The sequence below is a fragment of the Triturus cristatus genome, chromosome 11 (assembly GCF_964204655.1).
Source record: "Triturus cristatus chromosome 11, aTriCri1.1, whole genome shotgun sequence".
NCBI classification, from domain to species: domain Eukaryota; kingdom Metazoa; phylum Chordata; class Amphibia; order Caudata; family Salamandridae; genus Triturus; species Triturus cristatus.
Window position 1 is genome coordinate 287,818,694 of NC_140594.1, and position 14,804 is coordinate 287,833,497.

General features: G+C 42.7%; 1 protein-coding gene across 1 annotated transcript in view; it reads right to left on the bottom strand.

Annotated features, from left to right (window-relative positions):
- The window catches only part of CABP7 (calcium binding protein 7), a 643,042-nt gene that overhangs the window by 261,852 nt on the left and 366,386 nt on the right, over window positions 1-14,804 (bottom strand). The window lies entirely within an intron of this gene.

Here is a 14,804-nt window from a genome sequence, read left to right on the forward strand (position 1 = left end):
AGTGTATTTCATTTTATTATTTTATTTGAGCACACCCCCATACCACCCTCCTTCCCCACCTCAGGTGCCAGCCACCACTGGCTCACTTTAGTGATGTAAGCAATGGAATGAAGAGGTGTTGAGATGGCAGGACATTTTTTAAGGCATCCACAGTTGAATACAATGTGGCCGAACCACAGTGCATACAGCTACATTGGGCAATAGAAGTGGCGATGGAACTGGGGGTGGATGTACGAGGTGCTGTAGCGCCCCCCAGATAAGATGAAATGCGTTTAGATAGACAATGATCAATTTAAAGACCATCCAAGTCTTCTTTTGTTAGCAGCAGTCAATGTTTTTTATGGACAGAATGTCAAGCACCCAGTAGTTTTCCTGCAAACTCCTGCAAATTATTTTAATATGCAGGTCATCTGTGTTATATTTGTCCCTTCTGTGATTGCAAAATAACTTACACCTTGTGGTACAGAAATATGTTCAAAGAAAAGGTTTCAGCTTCACAAAGATTTTCTAACACTCTTCTAAGTAAAAGCATTTATTTCCATTGCAACCAACACATTACAGGTATTTGGAAATATCCCATAAGTATTAAAATAATAAACTTTTCATCTTTAAGATTTATTCAAACAAAGATTTCAGTAGGGTCAAAACAAACTAAGGCAGATTAAGTTTACTTTATGTGATGCAGACAAGGTTACAATAGTGCTGATATATTATTTCTACATGTGAATGATATCTTATTTTCATATAAAAGGCAAATGCTCTGTAGTGTAGCCATTCAATGACAGTTACCATACAATACAAAAAATCAAAATGAAAGGGAGAATGGACTACTTTTCCTGTGTACCAGGGTCAATTCGTTATTGTTCCATCTAAAAAAAAAAACTCATTCACGTACAAAGGATCTGGGCGGTATATCTTGATTCTCCGCCTTTCTGTAGCGTGATAGCATCATCATAGGGTTTATTTGGAAATATGCTGACCTCCACCTGGAGGAAGATAAACTGGTTTTACAGTAGTGTCCAGAGATAAAAAGTGCAGTGCCCTTGTGAAGTGAGTTAAAATTTCCTACATCACCAAATAGGTAAGTACTTTTAATAATCTTGGTGGTGTGGAAAAGTAAAAACAAAGTGGTGCGTGCGTAGTGCGAGTTACCAGTCTACCGCACTGTTGGTGGTCGACATTTTTCAGCCTCACTGACCCTCTGGAGGCTTTCTTCAGGACCAGTAGGTGTGTAGTCGCACATTGTGGCTACTACTAGAAGTGGTCAATTTACCACTTCTATTGTGTTGAGTCAGACCAATTGTACCTGTAGCTCGAATATACCCATGTCAGGGCTTCCTCAAGGTGCTGGCCGGCTCTGTGTACCTGTTCGGTAGTTTCTTTTTTCTGACTTGTGCTGGCTCTTTTCACGGCGCCTTGGGTAATGTAGGAAATGTTAACTCACTTCACAAGGGCACTGCACTTTTTATCTCTGGACACTACTGTAAAACAAGTTGGTCTTCCATCAGGTGGAGGTCAGCATATTCCCAAATAAACCCTATGATGATGCTGTCATGCTACAGAAAGGCGGAGATATAAAGATATACCACCCAGATCCTTTGTACGTGAATGAGGTTTTTATAGACGGAACAATAACGAATTAACCCTAGTACACAGGACAAGTGGTCCATTCTCCTTCTCTTTTTGATTTTTTTGTACAGACGTATGGAAGCCGAATGGACCACAGCTTCTCCATCCCTCAATCTTGATTAAACCGCAGTTACCGTACAATGCCATTTAACTTCCATCTTACACCGTTGCACTTATTTAGAGCGCCGGACAATATGTGCGACGACACATCATTGCATGCATGTATTCTGAGTTTAATATAGCATATACTATATACGTGAGTGGCTAAAACAGACACAATAATATCCTACAAAGTACAAGTGTTAGGCTTACATGCTTTTCGAAGCAACTTGTGGCCCATCTAATAGTACCATAACCATGCTCTTAGAGTAGATCCACTTGATATAAAGATTACCACTCTGTGACAGAAGTTCCACCAGGGTCATTTAGCCGGTAGGGCATGCTGCCATCATGTGTGGAGTGGAGATATCAAGTGCCCCTGACTCTTCCTCACCTCTAGAGACATACATACTTTGTCTTCCTACCGTCTCTGCAAAATACCATCCCATTTAGTCAAATAAGTTAAGTATCCTCAGTACGTCAGTGCTTTGTCAATTGTCACCACATGCTTTGACAATGGCTACCACATCTTCATAACATTGGAGCCCTGCTGCATCATATTGCACAAACCTTTTTCTGGTGCCATTGTGCTCCAAAATGTATAAAACCATTGAAGAATTTCTGTGCTTTCTGCAATTTTCTATATCCATGATAGTGGTGACATATTGCCACTGTTTTCATTTCCGTGTGGTAACATGTTAATCCACATCACATATAATCATTGCTTACATATTTCTAGCGCAATTTGATATTTAGGTTTACCATAATTCATAAGTTTACATTAATAATTAATCATAGTTAGAGTGCGTTCGCGTTAAGTTAGCCATGGCCACTGTAGGCCTCGATTTCATGCCCATGGTAAATGAAATGTTTCGCTTCTGATTGCTGTGGATAATATTTCTCCCATTTTAGGAACCAAGTTTCAAAAGTGTTCTCATTAAACCTGTACTGTTAATGTTAAAATCTGTGTGAAGGTCATTGAACGTATCTTTAAACAAGCTGGACAATACATCTTGACGACTGTGTGTGAAGGGACTGATGGAGATGAATTCTTCCTTGTGCAAAATCTTTGAAGGCACCAGCGCTGGAATCTTTTATTGTGTGATTCATGAGAGGAGGGCCGGCACAGAGCGTTTTCTGAACGTTTCGCTTTGATTGGTTCCTTCTCTGTAGGAACCGTAAGGAGTGCCTATCTTGTTGAATTTCATGAATTTAATAGTGCATTTCTGTACTAGGTTGTTAGACTTGATCCAGTCCACCATTGGAGGCGGATGCCAGTCTGCCACTCTAGAGACCCTGGGCTTCATCTAGTCCTGCTCATGACGTTAATCTGTCGAGCAAACACATTTGTGCTAGATTGGAGCCTTTGTTTAGTTCAGCCTTAGAGGCTTCTTTTGCTGAGACTTGCTGCTTAAACTTCCCTGACTACACTGAAACCATAGCTTAGTATAAGGTGTTTCACTTCAGGGGAGCATGCATTAAGATTTGCCTACAATCATTTTAAATAACTTGCCTTTGTATTTGTTATTCTGACTCATTGGGATTATTTTGGCATATACTGTAACTAGATGATCATTGATTTAAGATACATTTGATTGAGTTCATTTTATTATTTGCTAATCTACTAATACACCTTTATGGTTTGCAAATATACTGCTCTCTGTCTTTCTTGTAGGGTAAATTGTGCTTCACTGATGTTGATATGTTGTTGAACTGTTGACGTTAAGCCTCTCTTCGAGTCAAAGATCCATCCACTTGGGTGTATGCTGAGTTTCTGAATTTGCACAAAGCCTTTCATGGTGCAAACACTGTCCTTTTCTGTATCAATGGTAACATATTTGCTGCTACATGTATATGTGCTAGCTGCATTCTGACGCCTTCCGGCATACATTTACTCTTTGCATCTCTGATCCCATCTTTATCAACGCTGAGTCAGTGTCAATGCGGTAGCCTAATGTTTTCTTAATGTGCCTCAGCACCGATTTCCAAAAATAACAAATTTTACTGGAAACCTACCAGCTATGGACGTGGTTCTCTTTTTTAACCCTGCACCACCATTTACCCTAAGCTTCTAGATATATTTGTTTTTTGGAGGTGGGGTTAGATATTAGTAGGACAGAAGCTTATATTGTGTTTTCATGTTTTCTATTGCTTTAAAATATGTTCCCCTGTAGATGTTTTCATTTCTTCTGTCTTTATTCCTCATCCAGACCCTTCTGCCATTGCGTATGGTACAGCAACTTTGTATCCCTTTACTATTCTGTAGTAGTTTATAAAAAATCGAGAATAGCGCATTCGAACTCATACATGTCTGAGAAAATTACAAAGGTGTTCTTTACTCTGTAAAAGATCCCATTTATTTCATGGGTGTTCATATTTTAATGGCTATGGGCTAAATTAAGAGAGAAAACAGAAGGGGTGATAGCGGATAAAACTATCTAGTGCCTCTCCTTAACTCTTTTCACACTTTCTCCCATTTAATGTTATCATCACTGTCAGTTGTGCATAATTTCCCAGTGCCTGTTTTCTGAAAATATGAACTAGCACTACACTGTGTTGCACCTCTCTTTGAAAATCAAAGAGTTTCTTCTATGGCTAATCTCCCTTGAGAGTTCGTTCGCCTTTATATTTTTCTATGTCGATCAGCATTACGTGATCGCAAGCCGACGGGCACGAAGGAACGAGCAGCATTTTTCTTGTCTGCCGTCCTAGCGGCGTGTACGTGGCAGAGAGATCAGCCAGCATTACCACCAATTGAATTATTCACTTTAGAAGCGAGGAGGTAAGATGGGGACATCCGACGACCTCTCGGGGTATTTTGCATATGTACTTTGGGGAGGACTTTACATTCCAATAGCCCCCTGTTGTCCCTTGTTTTCACAGAAGACCAGAGCGTTTTTTTGTCGCTTGAAACCGGGGACCTCATTTCAATAACTCCTGACATTTCGAACTTTGCGGAACAGTTGGGGAGACACACGATACTTATAAGTTGATCAGTACTGGTGTTACTTGGCGACATTTCTGGCACTAGCCTCAAACCTTGTTGCTGCATGACGGATACCTTGAAGCAGAGCAGCTCTGGCATTAGGTATTACTGCCAGAACCATATTTTCTCCACATAGGTGTGATATAACGACAGGATTTCCAGAAAAAAGTACGTTTCTGTGAGAGTGTTCAAGTCTCTGCTGGGAATGCTCTCTTCGGCAATCGATTTACTGCCACTCGCTTGCATATGAGGCCTCTCCAAGAGGAACTACAATGCCAATGGTTTCAAACCACAGGATCTTTCGACAACATGGTAAATATCACACCACGTATGAAAGAGGCTTTCCAGTTGTGGGCACAAAAATCACATCTATCCCAGGGCCTATCCTTTCTCCCAGTTATTTCAGATTACATAGTAACAACAGATCCTTCTATGGAATGCTGGGGAGGACACTTACAGGACCTGCAAGTTCAAGGAAAGTGGTCCGCTGCTCAACGTCAAATGCACATTAACAGGTTGGGGCAGAAAGCACTATGCAAACAATGTTAGTTTTAGTGTAAGCTGTGTTTAGGGGGTCTTGTGCAGAAATGGGGGAGGGGATTTATTTTCTGCAATTTTGTGCCTCTTACAGGCTGCCAGGGAAAGGGAAGGGTTATACTGTAGGACTTCAGAGACCCCAAGTTTGACTTATAACGGATTCTGCCCTAGCTGTAACTGCCAGTGAGAGACACTGATCTCACATCTTGAATTACACTGACCCAGGGCTACAGATGTTCAAAGACACTGGCCAGTTCAATGGTTTAACGCAACATTTTGGCGCTCCCTGCAGAATGTGATGCGGGGCTCCTGAGTCTCCCATATCTCGCAGATATCCATTGTCTTTGGGCTGAATGGGGGCTACTAAAGCCTTGCCCCCTAACTCCCACCAAGTGCCACAGGAGCCTGTACTTTGCCCCTGGGTCAGTCCTAAATTTCCTGCAATTTCCATACAGTCTGTTACCTTTTTTTCAATAGAGCAGTGATTATATCTCTGATGGCAAAATATTTGCACTAATGGTCTAAGTATTCGATTAAAGGGTTTCCCCGATAGAAACCCTGCTGGAAATTTCTGTTCACCAGTTGCAAATGCTTTCTACTGGATACATTTGCAGGCATATCTGTGTTGGGCATGGACTGAGTACATAAGCAGAATTTCTGTGAATTTCATTTGCTTCTTGTAACTGGTTATTGGTGCTTAAGCATGTAAATTGTGTAATATAACTATTAGACATACCTTTGAGCTTTCCACTGGAGATTTATAGTTCGAAGTTCAAAAAACTTGTGCAACTGATCATTAGTCCTTATTTGTAACTGTCCAACTGAAATTTGCATCAGAGAAGTGCAAGATAGGATGGTCCATCATTGCACAAGCACGTGTTTTTAATCCATGGTGGCTGACAGAAAGATATTAGGGAGAAGAAGATTTTACAGATCCCTATTGTCTTCAATGTAGATTTAGCTAACACAAGATTATTTATCCAAGTAGCTTCCAAGTGGCCCTTGCCACGGGTCTTGTAGAATATGAGTGCAAGCATGACTGCTGTTTTGGGGTTTCTAAATTAGCTTCCAAATGTCTTGTCATAGTGTCAGTATACTGGAATTCTTTCCAATTTTCACAATTCACTACGTTGCTTGATTTTATTCAGTATGTGAATTATTTATCTTTGACAGTGCATATCTACCGATAATTTGTGGACACCCTTAGTTATTTGTTTCGTCATGAACAAGGTATAAATGAACTGTTGTGTGGACCTGACAGAGAACACTTCTTGTGTATATGTTGCAAAAAGAAATTTCCTTTGAGAAACTTTATATCTGATAGAGACATCTAGCCGCAGATTCCATAGCTTAGAATTTCCCCCAGGGGCCAGTCTGGATCCGGAGATCTTTCAACAGTACCTCTGTGTGCCGGGGGATGGGGTCGCATGGCTACGCCCTAACGTCGTCCACTGATATGATGTTAGTGAGCCATACAAGTCCCTCCCGGCGCGCTGACGTCAGTTTTCTTCTTTTCAGGCTACATCGCGGATACAGAAGAAGTGGTTCCTCATTCCTCTTTTTGCTTTTTGCCTTTTTTCGTCACCTTTTGTATCCGGAACAGTGTGCCAATGCCTTCGGGCTTCAAAGCGTGCGACACCTGTATGCGACAGATGTCGGCAACAGATCTGCATGCCATTTGCATGTGGTGCTTGGGAGAGCACCACGACTCCGAGGAGTGCGACGCCTGTAAGAGGCTAAAGCCCAAGTCCATGCGGGAACGCTAGATAAGGTTGCTGTCAGCCCGGATTTCCCGTTTGGAGTCCAAGTTGCATTGATCCCCTTCCCGTGCTGGGGCTCCTGCTCGGGACAGATCGCGATGCCGTTCCCGTGGGCGCCGTTTTTCGAAGTTGCGGCAGCAGTCGTCTTCGCGTAGCTGTGACGCTGGTGCCAGTTCCTCCTGGTCTTTACTGGAGACGACTCCACAGAAATCGACCCCCACCACCCACCGTTTCCTGGTGAAGGAGTGACTAGAGCCAAAATGGAGGCTAACTCCCAGGCTTTACAAGCCATCTTTGGGTCAACCCCTCTCCCTGGCGTGCCTTCGGGCCCCACAGAGGTGGAAGGGACTCTGATCGGGAGCTCGCCGGCGGGTTCGCCCTTGGTGTTGATCGAGTACCCTGGCTCAGTATCTGCAGCTGAGCAGTCAGGACGCAGCCCGGTTCCGACATCAGGAAACAGTCCAATGGGGCTTCCTGTTATGATGTCAGTGGCGTCTGTAGCTCAGGACTAGTCTCCGCCTCAAAGTCGTTCGACGCCGCTATCATCCGTGGCAGTAGATGTCAATACGACACCGTCCCGACACTGTTCGGCGGAGACTCCCTTGGTGGTGGACGTCGATGCGGCACCGGATACAATGCCGTCCCAACAACGTTAGGCGGAGACACCCTTGGTGGTGGACGTCGATACGGCACTGTCTCGACGTCATTTGTCGCCAGAGACACCTTTTCCTCTACAAACAGAGGATGAGGCCAATGCTGTTTCCGATTCCCCAGGGTTGCAAGAGGATTCCGCAAATACTGGTGGAGTTGAGCATTTAGATGCTCTTGGCCAGCCTCGGGCAGGAAGTTCTTTGGGCTTTGGAGGGCACGTTTGTCTACAACCGGCCCCTACCTATGATTTACTGTCACCCCCCAGAATGGCGACAGAGGCTAGTGCGGTTTTTGCTAGGGTCAATAGCAAGGCTGCTGACATTTCAAAATTCCAGACTCCTGTTGTGTCTCTGCCTTCTGATCCCTTGTTGGACCTGCTCCATCAAGGCAGCAATAATGTTGAGCCTTTACTACCCTTCAGAGAGTCATTATAGGGGACTTGGGAAAGGCCCTCATCAGGAAACTCTGTGGATCTTGCCATTGCACACTGTCATTGACCTGCACCAAAAGATCCTGTCTGTCTGTCCCTACACCCTAGGGCTCAAGGGCTGGTTATACAAGCAGCTTCTGCTTTGCTGCGTTTGAATACTTCTTTATTGCTTCAACCGACTAGGCAATCCCGGTGGTTGGAGAACTGTGGCCGAAATTTGTTTGCGTCCACTAGCTCGGCCCTCAGATCTTTAAACACCGCCTGCATGCTCAAACAAGCTTCTTTTGCCCTCTGGGATACTGTTGACTGGCTCAGTCCTTAACTTCCTGAAGCTCCTAGAGCTGACCTCGCTCAGCTACTTGAGGATGGTTGTGAACTGGCCAAATTTTCTGTTAGGTGGCCATGGACACAACAGATTCCGTGGGTAGATCTCTGGCCAGATCAGTAGCTCTGAGACGACATGCTTGGTTGCGAGATGGCCGTTTCCCTGACAATGTTCAGGAGACCCTTACAGACTTATCTTTTGACGGGATCAACCTTTTTGATAGCCATGCTGATTCTGCAGTCTAGCGCCTCATGGCTGGCAACCTGTAATTGGATATTACTCTTGTTAATTCTTTTTGCAGTGTCCTTTTGTTGCGAACTTTATTACATTAATAGGTAGTCGCAGTGTTCGCACTACTCGTCTTCAGTCTCTGGGTTTGACACTTTTAATTCCCAGCTGGCTTGTACAGTTGGACGGTTGTTTTGCCTTTGTGTCAGGAGATGATCCTCCTCCCTCCTTCTTATGGGGATGTGAACTACCCTATGTGGGGTATTCGTTGGTTATTGTATAGCTCTTCTAGAATGCCACATCAAGGATTCTTACTGAGTGGTATATTTCCTTGCTGAGGATCCAACTCTGTCCTCCTCGGATTATTGTCTTCCTGCAATACCCTCTAGAAGGTTCCATTGTATTTCACAATGCAGGCTTCTAGCGATATGCTTTCTCTTCTTTGACGCTCAAAATGTTGTTTGTGTTACTTCTCAAATGGACAAGTCCGCAAGGTGTTACGTTGCTCTATTTAGAGTTTACATTTTTGTGTTTATGAAATGTGTTTTGTTTACAAGGTACAATAGCTCAGTAGTAATGGTTCCTGCCTCTGATGACTTAAACTCCTCCAGAGCATTGTTCCAATCCCGCAGCGGCTGGCTCCCTTGAGGCGTGTTACCATATGAATACCATTCAAGCTTTTTAGCTGTGATTTCTCCCTTGGCCGTAAAGCCAGTGCCTCTTGGGAGCATGTTTATTTTCTTCCACTTCACAAACAATATCCGTTCCTGTTTCAGTTCTGGCATGGTGCATTGGCAGACAAAGGGTTCCTGCTGGTCCAACATGCACCCAGAACTTTTGGCTGTGCTTGGTTTTTTTGTAGTCTTGTCTATTCTACGATCTCTGGGGTGAGGACATGCTAATGCCTTTCACCTTCCTTTGTTAGTACAGACTCATGCCTAAGTTCCCTTTTTGGCACTAAGGCCTAGGCCAGAAGCGGTAGTACGCAATGTCTTGTGCTCCGCATCTTTTCAGGCACTCCCCAGGCAGGGGCTCTGTTCCCTCTGCCGATGGCTTCTGGCCAGACATTGTCTTTAGCAGTCTCTCCTCAGAGACGATGATTGTCAATGTATATGTATATCTCCATATATATATCTTTTAAAATATATATGTGCTACTGTGTATCATTTTGTCCTCTCACAGGTGCCGTTGGTACCTGTTGTAAGCACAGCTGTACTTGTATTGGGACTACACTTCATGCGTCCCTTGTTCGTTCGTTCTTTCTTTCTTTCTTTCTTTCTTTCTTTCTTTCTTTCTCTCTCTCTCTCTCTCTCTCTCTGTAAAAAAAAAAAAATAGGGGCTCATTATGTCTTACTTGTTCTAGTATCTTGAGTTTCTTTAGCCCCAAGTTCTGTTTCCTCTCTTTTTTTCTCTTTCATAAAGAAAGCAAGCTCTGTTTTTATGTCTGGTTTCTGCCGGTATTCTTTGGCCAGAATGATTCTGTGAATGGTTTGTTTAGTATGACTATCTAGTGGTACGTTTCTGTATATTTAGATCGAAGCATGTGTGCTGTTGATGCTACATCTGGAGTACTCCTGTGTGTGGTGTTGAACCGAGAGTCAACACAGTCTGCATATGTGTATATATATTATATGTGTATGTCGCTATGTATATATGGTTTTGTATATGTATACATGAAGGTATGTACATCTGTATCTACATATGTCTCTCCTATGGCATCCACTGTTGTGCATGCCCATTTTGTCTGCACTGAATCTATAATGATGTTCTCATTTCCATCGGGAAATGCTTTTTGCATATTCCTAGGATCCAGTCCACTGTTTTCCCTATTGTCCCTATTTCCAGAAACTTTATGGATTATGTTTCCATTGTGCAATGGCCCTTTTTTAATTATCTGATTTTCCTTCGTCCCTTTCTTAAGGGTGAAGGGTTCAATCCTGTCCTCTGTCAGAGAGTTCTATTTATTTATGATTCTTCATACAGAGATCATTGTTTCTCGTACTAGCCAAGCTTACACTTTCAGCTCCCACCTGTTTTGGTCAAAAATTGTTGACAGACTAGTTCTCTTGTAGAACTTGGTGGGACTCAGTCGAAGACCCTCCTCCAGTGGGGTATAGCTATGGTATCTAATTCTAAGTTGTGGAATCTGTGGCTAGATGTCTCTATCAGAGGGAAAAGTTACTTACCTTCAGTAACAGTGTATCTGGTAGAGACATAGTCTAGCCACAGATTCCTTAACGCCTACCCATCCTCCCCGCTCTTTGAGGGCCTTTTCAGGTTGGGTTCTTTCAACACTGGCCTTTATGCCAGTGGTCTCTGACAGTGTTTGGTAGTCACAAAATCCTTGACCAAGTCAGAAGCTTTGTTCTGTGTTATCTATTGACTTCACCAAACTTCCCTGAAGGTGGGTGCAAATCTGCATGCACACTCTTGCACCATGGTTATTCACCAGTGTGGGGGGTTTTCATTCTTCTTCTTCCCTCTCTTTGACTCTGATACTGTTCATAGATCATATTTAGTGCGCATTGTCTAACAGTCACTGTTGTTGCAGGATAGTTGAGCTTTACTATAACATTCATATCCATTACTGTTTAATCCATAAGAGGGTATGGTTCTACCCTTATGCGGGGTTCTTTTCTAGGAAGAGAACCTTTCTCTCACCCTTGTTTCAATATTATTTCTTGTGTGTTTTCTTCTAAAATCCATTTCTGATGTTTCACATCAATAGTTGTTTCTTATCCTTATTGCTTCAAAGATTTTTTCATCTTTTTTGGCACACTGTTCCCACATCCAGTTTTAGTGGTGGCTTCGCGTTCTGGCACGGAAATGTTTCACAGTAGAAAACTGACGTCAGCACACCAGAAGGGACTTATATGGCTCCACTGATGTCATATCCGTGGACGACATCAGGGTGGAGCTGAATGATCTGCGGATCCAGACTGGCATCTGGGGGAAATTCTAAGTTAAGGAATCTGCGGCTAGACTATGTCTGTACCAGATACACCGTTACCGAAGGTAAGTAACTTTTCCTTCTTGCACACTAAACCTTAAACCATACACTTTTATTTTCACCTGTTTGAGAAATTAACCCACAGGATCTCCGTAATTAGTTTAAATCAGGAGCTCAGGCTAATTTCTTTCACACCTCAGAGGACAGAGGGGAATCCTCCAACTGGTTGCTGCCATACAGCTGGATGCATATTTTACTCTTTAAAATAGCAAAGGTTTTCTAGTATATGATTCTACTGAGTAAAACACCAACTTTCCCTATCCTACACTTAGTAATGCACTCATGTTATAATGTTACCTCGAACAATAATGAGTCCTCATCATTCATCTTCCCAGTTATTTCTGTCCTTCCTGCTTCCATCTCATCAGCGTCAAAATGATTGATGTTCGAACAGTGACACTCAATTAGGATCTTGACTCAAAGATGAGAGGGCCCCAGAGCCACACAGGAGTAGGGGTTAGGCCTCACAACAATGGGTGAATATTGCAGGAGTCTGGGGCCTCCCTGACACGTACGGGAGTCGTGTAGACAAAACATCTTATGTTCTCATTCAGAAAATACAAATAAACCTAGTTCACTGTGTTTTTACATCTAATACAAGCACACATCAGCTCTAAAAATATACTAATGTCTAGACAAGATAATAGCCCCACCGTCCAATGTGTATGACTCGCCGATGCCTAGAAAACTTCAAAACCAGTGACACAACTATAAACTTCACTGGATTTCCACTACGTTCTAATGAACATTTCTGTTTGTGACACTTCAAATTGTACCTTACGTCTATTTTTCTAGTATTGTTTAGTACTTCACTATGCAGGATAGATTGCATGTCTAGTGAATGTTTTTCTAGAGTGTCTTGTTAATCAGACAATCACAGCTGATTATGGGAAGCAGCAAAGCTTCTGAACACAGAGAGGAAATGCTTTTCTACAATATAGTCAAATAATTATTTTCTTAATGTGCATTCATTGTAACAAAATCAAATCAAGGCAGATGTGAATGTGAAATGTATTTTGAATTGTAATACTCATGGTGAATTCAGCCTTACAAATGCATTGTACATGTTATAAAGTACTTTACTTTTCGAGGGGTAAACTGGCCGCATTCATAGAAGGCGACAGAGCTGCTGACCAAGTAATGAGACAGCATCTGTAGCTTTCTGAACTGGCCTACACTCCCATTATAATAATGATGATGATTCAGAGGCCTCCTTAGCAGGAGTATCCTTTCCACACTTCCACCTACATTGTGGCAAGTACTAGAGAATCACAGAGAGCCCAGACTCCCAGAATTTAAACCGAAGGCTACATAAAGATTGCAGAATTCATTAATGGGAACAAGGTTTCGATTTCATAGGAAAGTTATGTTTTGTTTTCACATTAAAATCTTCTTAACACTTTGATCCCAACCATACAATCGATGACACTTTTTCTTCTATTTCAACTTCAGCCAACATTTATTTAATCTTTCAGCACCAGGTGAGCCCTGTGTTTTCTCAAGGCTTGGGCTTGTACAGCAGGAGCACTTGGTGACAGCTTAATTTATTGAATGCTGTCTGTGTTGGTTCGGTGGTCAGAGTATTGGGTCCCGTGACTAAAAGACCCTACACAGAAAAAAATGTAATCAATATTATTTTTAAGATCAAAGTGCTAAGAATATTTTCATGTGAAAATAAAACATATGATTCTAACAAAATTAGAGCCTAGCTCACGTTAATGGATTCTGCACGCAGAAGACGCAATATGCTGTTATGTTATTTCAGTATATTTAACTGAGAATTTAAAAGAAAATAACAGAGTCAAGACTATACCAAAGGGGACAGAGAGCTACTTCCGTCAAAGGTCAAGGGTGCAGAAAACCCGATTACATCTCATAAGGCATTTTACAGTAGATAATTTAAGTAAGAAAACAGATTCATTCTTAGTAAGAGAGGGAGCCACAGCTGGTTCATATTTAAATGAGGGGCAGAAGGGTATGTGAATGTATGATTTCCATTTAATAAGAATGAGTTTGACCGCAACAGTTAATAGGAGATCTGATAAAGTATTATCGGTTTCAGAGAGAGCTAAGGTGTCCGTGGAAGCCTAGGGGCCCAAATGTAGGACTGAGAAGTCTAGTGCAGTTTCAGTTTTGCAGATATTAGAAACTTGCTTGTGACCTCCTCTCATTATGGTTACATTTATTTACAGCTAAAGAACATGTTATGTTATAACTTCTTTTTAGAGTGCACAAACACCCATGTTTCTTAGCCCTGTATAGGGTAACACAACAGTAGAACAAAATAAACTCAGTTAAAGTTTTATCAAATTAAAGAACTTTAAATTTGGATATCATTTAAATACTGTGTGTCGTGGCTCTATGTTCCTGCTATACTTTAACTCTAATAAATACCAATCCAGGACAGACGTTTTTAGACACCACTATAAGTAGGCACCTGGCAGAAGCCCCACCCAGCGTAGGACCTACTTAATACCGGCCTCAGCGCGACTGCACTAGTAGGCACCTTGACTTCTAGCCTGCCACTTGCCTGTGGCTTCCAATTCCTGCTTGTTCCAGCCTAAACCAGACACACCACCGCTGCCCAGGTTTTCCTGCTTACTGTTCTTCCCACCAACAGAAACCCAGCCCACTCCAGGATCTACCTAATGCAGGCCTCAGCATGACCGCACTAGTAGACACCTGGACACCTTGCCTGCCATGTGCCAGCTAATGGGCCTCCGCCTCCAGTCTGCCCAGTGATCTCCACTGCATCTAGAGCAAAGTCTCAAAGGACACATTGATCAACACCCTCAACACCACCCACCCCATATCCTCCACTAACCTCCACCAGCACGTCAGAAACTTCAGCAATTGGATCACCAACTGCGCTGATAGTCACACTCATCACCAACAACACCCACAGAAGGCCCACCAAGCAGGCTAGCTGGTACACTGAAGACCACAGAATGGCTAAACGACACTGGAGACAACTGGAAAGGAAATGGCGCACCAGCAAGGACACAACCTACAAGACCTCTTTCAAGACAGCCCTCAACCTCTAGCACAGACAGTTGAGAGTACCAAAGAAAAAGGCCTTAGCCTCACGCATTAAATCAAGCTCCAGTAATAGCAAATGACCCTTGAACATCATCAAAGAATTCTCCAAC